Raw genomic sequence first — 6,272 nt, 5'->3', positions numbered from 1 at the left:
TAATAGTTTAAGAGAAAAGTCCTCCTTACTTCAATAAATACATATATAAATATACTAATAAACAAACGTAAGAAATACTAATTTCCGTTTAGTCCACGGAAGAGGATGAAGATTTTTCAAAGGTAAAAAATCTTCATCGCTGTAAATGAACATATGAAATTAGAGCAACATTTTTCTTGTTCTTTCCTCACTTACCGTAGCAGCTTTTCTTTTAGGCCGCGAGGAAATTTTCTTTCTATCAGCACCAGGAACATTCTTATTATCAGTATTACAAACTTCATCATCAGTAGTATTAATCTCAAGGAAATGAATTATTTGACTTGCATGCAATTTAGTAATCTTTTTAGTTTTCCCTTTCAGTACAGTTACTTGGGTCACCTCTCCCAAATCATTACTTACAACTTCGCGAACTAATCCTAGGGGATAATTACTCCTTTTAGTATGTTCCTCCTTCACAAGAACTACATCTCCTGGCTTTATCAATGCATGAGAAACCGGACGATACCTGTCCTTTCGGTCAATAGCTTGATATAATAAATTACCTAAAAACTCATTATGATAAATATTATTAAGATTTTCTTTAACCTTGCACAACCCCTGGTAACTCCTCTCTATGTCTCTGGAATCAAAATCTGGATCCTGTGGAATGCTCTGCAATTCAGGAATCAAATTTAAGGAAGACAGCTCATACCCTCTGATCAAATGTTCAGGGGTGATTGGTTCAGGAAGAGAATCTTCACTATCATTTCTAACAACTTCCTTAAAAGCTATGGGACGTCTATTAGCGAGATGGATCACATTACATACTAAAAATTCAAAATCCGAATAGGATAAAATGTTATTCTTTATTGCTCCAAAAATTAACCTTTTTACCATTTTAACGCACACCTCAACCATAGATCCCAACTGACTAGCACCTTTGGAATATTGTTGAAAGGAAAGAGGGGCAACATTATTTTCTTCAAAATAAAGTAAAGTTTCTGGATCCCTGATAAACGATGTAATAATATTAGCTCCGGCTACAAGCTGCGATCCCTGATCACTAATGCACAACTGAGGGATCCCATACTCCAAGCAATGCATCTGAAAAGCTCTTAAGAATTCACTTACATTTAAAGTTTTAACTATCTTCATATTAATTGCTCTAGACCAAGTACAAGTCAAACATAATAACCATACTTTATGTGTCCCACCACTAACTTTAACTGAAAATGGACCAAGATAATCTATAAATATATTGGCAAAAGGTACATTAGGTGGATTACAACGGAAATCTCTATAGGAATTCTGATTAAGTTTAATGCTACGACTATTGAACCGACGGCAATGAACACACTGCTTCAAAGCTTTCTTAACAGTAGAAAAATGTTTGGGTATGAAATAATTTCTTCTTAATTCGGTCAATACGGCATAACTACCAGAATGAAGTAATTTATCATGAGCATTCATTATAATAAGTCTTGTGAGATAACTATCATTAGGCAGTAGAATGGGAAATTTGTTATCTTTGTTTAAATACCACTTCTTAAATTTACTTCTTACTCTAAGCAAACCTTGCTCATCAAAAAATATGTTAAACTTTGTCACAATAGAAGGAATGTCTTTAATAGGCACATTAACTTGACTGAAATATTCAAAAACTTCAGAAAAATATTTCTTCTGCTCAAAAGATATCAATAAACTAAGGGCTTGAACAAAGTAGGGAGTACTGAAATCGTCATTATCACACTTCAACCCTGCTCTAACTTTCCATTTCTGGACACACATCAAAACTCTCCGATATACTAGCACTAGTCTCCTAAAACTGGAAAACCTGTTAATATCAATGAGAGGCTCCGCACTGGACAAAAGCACAGAAAGACCATGGGAACAATTGCTCTCTTCACCAATTTCAAATGCTGGTATTGTGACTGATAGCTCTGGAATATTGGCTTCATCCAAACTAGGTCCTGAAAAATAATTTGAATTCATGAGCTGATTATACGACACACATGTTGTCACCAAATCTGCAGGATTTGCCTTACCAGAAACAAATTTAAAAGTGACAGGAAACATTTCACACTTTCTCTGAATATTATGAATCCTGTTGCGAACAAATGTTGTGTGTTTATTCATTTTATCTAGTTTAGATGAAGATGCATTAAGCCAATGTAAAGCACAAATGGAATCTGTATATAAAGTTATATTCACAATCCGTAGAGGCTTCATGCAATGTGACCCAGATAAGTCATTGAAAATTTCCATAGTACATTCTACTCCTAAACTTATTGCATTTAACTCAAGGGCTGGTATTGACTTGCCATCTAGCTGTTTATTAACTAGCCTATTTTTGGCATGAACGAAGCTGAGCTTATTAGACTCATTATGAAGCAAATAAAGGACACATCCATATATATCACGACTGGCATCTGTAAACACTACAATACTATATTCACCATTACGAGGACCAACAGATCTAGAAATACGTAAAGGTGCTGCTCTGTTACACTGCTTTGAAATATTTTGCCATTCCTTCTGCAACTCCTGAGATAGTATTTGATCCCATCCAAGTTTCTTTCGACACTAATTTATGCATAAATAATCTACACCTGTTAAATAATGGCATATTAAATCCAAATATATCGAACTGGGAAGCAATAGTTTGCAATATGGACCTTTTAGTCTTAGCTTCAGCATTTAGATTAATGGGCTTTGTAAATATCTCATCAGAGTACCTATCCCATGTTAGACCGAACAGTTTATTTATTTCAGGAGTGACTACTTTATTCTCTACATCAATTACATCCTGTAAATCCCTATCATTAGTGACAATCTGTTGAACCTTGAAATTGTATGGCTCAAAAATACATGGAATCTGTTTATAAGCCCAATATAAACTCTCTGAATCATTGAAAGTGACAGCTCCATTATCCATATATATAAGTGAATATATTAAATGCTTCAATTCAGACAACATTGACTGGTCAGATGCTTGTGCAACTAATATGTAATACAGAGATATCATAAGTAAAAATGGGCTGCATCTCAATTCAAACGGAAGCCTAACATTCTTAAATGCAACCAAGGAAAAATCTCCCTTACTAACATTCTTGTACCAGTAAAACAGTAATCTAGCTTGGTCAGCTTCACTTAAAGCAAGCATATTAAACGCCTTCTGCAAATCAAAAACTAACAAATTCTTATCAAACCGTAAATTAAGGAAAGATGATGACAATTTCTGATTCAAAATAGGTCCTGAAAACATACACTGGTTATGTGATAAAGATGTGCTTTTAGAAGATTCCTTGAGATTAGACAAAAACACTACCCTACATTTAGTCGACTCTCTGTCTAGCTTAAAAATAGGCATATGAGGCAAAAAAGAGAAGTAGGGATGTTCAGCCTTGTAAACCTCTAAATCATATATTGGCTCAATGATACCCAACTTAATCTGCTCTTTAAAAGTTTGATCAACTAATTGTAAATGACCTTCATTCTTCCTGAGCTTCTTAAGGTTTGACTTAAGTATGAGCTTAGATAAAACCTCATTTTTAGAAAGTAAATGAGACACTTTGGTATTCCATGACAAAGGAACTTCTATCCTTCCGTCAGATCTTCTACTAATCTGTTTTAAAGTAAATTCAGTTAACTTTTCGTCAAGGTCTGTATTAGTTTCACAATAATTCGTTTGATCATAATTCAAGAAATATTTGCACTCAGATTCGAGAATTTGATCAGTGGCACGCTGCAATTGTCCCTCCAAAATATCACCCTTATCATTAAGGACTGAAAAAAATGTATTAGTAGTAAACCCTGATAGGCAATTCTCTTCCAAAATATCAACATTATTGCTAAGAAAAAATGAATTGCTATAAACATGGATATTAGAACAATTAGCTTCCTTACTTACTGATAAACAAGCTCCCAATCCCCCATCTGTACCTCTGAAATTGGCAAGCAAAGCTTCAATATTACCAGTGAGCATTATTCCTACCTTAGATTCAATGTACACAGAGGGACTCGCATTACCAATCACTATCTCGTTTCCCGTTAAGCAACTGAAAGAATCTGTGCCCAGCAAAAGATGCACATTATCAATTTTCCTCAAATTACTATTCAACAATTTATCAGCAAGAACTAACCCTTTACTGTGCACAGCTTCAACAAGTTCACCAAGAAAGGGTAACTCCAAATTAATGCTTATCTCCGGAACCACAATTGCCAAAATATGCTCCACTGAATCTCCAATCCTAAGAGGCATCTTAATAACTTTAGTACAGTACCTTTTACTCTCATTAAAACCCTTGACCGTGAGCTCAATGTTTGAGTGAACAATTTTAAACTTACATGAATTTGCTAATCTAGCAGACACAAATGTACTCTGAGAACCGCTGTCCTTCAAACCCCTATAGACACTATCATTGCCCTCAAGAGAAAAAGTAAATGTGGGCAATATGGAATTCGTCGAGTACTGGTGTGTTACAGCAACTCCACTGCTAGCCTCCTGTTTGGCATTAGAATTAAGTTTATTAGTCAGAGATGATCCATCCCTTGCAGATTCTGACAAACAAAGGTAACTCATGTGATAACCATTACAATTTATGCAACGCTTTTTAAACCTAAACCTACACTCGCTAGACATATGGTTTAACATTCCACATTTTACACAACCTCCGAAAGACTCAATTATGTGAACTTTTTCTGCAGGAGTAGAGAATTTCTGACATTTATTAACATAATGATTAGTTTCCTTACTATCACTTCTACTACAAAGGAGACAGTTTGGTACAGAAGATTTACTTTCCATTACTTTAGTTTTAATGGCCAAACTATCAGTACTGTCTTTAACAGGAGTATTTCTGAACTTATTTCTAAACTTAATCTCTTGAGGAGTTTTACCTTTAGTACTTTCGTACCTCTCACTAGCATTAAAAAAATTATCGAGAATATCATCCAAAGAGGGGTGAGTTTTCGTGGTGATTTGAACCAAGTGACTCTTGAAATTATCATTAATACCACGCCAAGCAAAAAACCTTGTAAACTCATTAGCATCAATTTTTAATGTCCTAACAGCCTCACAAATAGTTCTCAGATTTGAGATATATATGAAAGGATCATCCTTCTCTCCAAGCTTAAGATTCAACAATTTCTGGATGGTAGAATTTATTCTAGCTTCTTTAGAAGCAAAAGCTGAAACCAACAACTCTTTGGCATCTTTATAAGATTGCTTGTCAGCTTCTAAGCTATACAACAAATACTTAGCCCTACCATCTATTTGCTGTTTTAGTAAAAGCAACAAATCCCTATCTGGATAACTAAATGCACTGGTTGTGTTTTCAAACTCGGTTATGAACCTTAAAAAATCTTCCCCTTCTCTACTACTAAATTTTGGAAGAGGAGCTGTGGGCTGCTTAAGCAAGCTTCTAGCAGTATCAGTTACATTAGAACGAGGATTTTCAGAAACATCAAGCAAGGGCAATAACCTTTCAATTTTATCCAAATAATCTTGACAGGAATTTAATTCAGTTTCCAAATCAGCCTCAACTACAGTTTCTCTATTAAAGAATTTCTCAGTTAGAATCTTACTATCGAGATCAGACAACTTTTCCTTATAGTGTAAGAGAATAGCTCTCTCAGACAAACGCTCAGAAGGATTAAAGGAATCATAATTATTAACATTATTAAAACATTCAGTGACCTTTTTCCTAATAGTCTTCCGCTGACCTACAAATACCTGTAACTTATTCATAATTAACAAAATATAACGAGCTAGAAAAGAAAATTAATTATTGGACTCTGAGCAACCCTTAAACACAAGAAATTTACTCCGGCAAATTCGGCAGTCTCCATCAAAGCCCCACGTTGGGCGCCATAAGCTGAAATTTGAACATTCTACAATGTTAGTTAGGAAAACTCTTCAAAACAATTCACCAAATTTATTATAAACATTTCAGAAAAATAAAAATGCTATAAATTGCTTATTCCGATTGCTTGAAGGTGGTTATATCTAGGGGTAATTTCCAAACTACTTTCAGCTTTTCCAACCTCACCTGTATAAACAACAAAAAGGAATATATCAAAATATAATAAAAGAAAGGAATTTATATAAATTCAATTTGAACAAAGTATATGAATAAATCGTAAATTGCATATATGATCTATATAAACCTAATAAGCCATTACCGATAATATTGGAAGTGCTCGCCAATGTAAGAAACAGGGAATTTATCCTCGGACTAAGCCACTTCAATTAAACATATGGATAAATTATATCCTGGAAAATGAAATACATT

Source organism: Palaemon carinicauda, chromosome 14 (genome assembly GCF_036898095.1).
Source record: "Palaemon carinicauda isolate YSFRI2023 chromosome 14, ASM3689809v2, whole genome shotgun sequence".
NCBI lineage: Eukaryota > Metazoa > Arthropoda > Malacostraca > Decapoda > Palaemonidae > Palaemon > Palaemon carinicauda.
The sequence above is the reverse complement of the archived record's forward strand: the minus strand, read 5'-3'. Positions refer to the sequence as shown.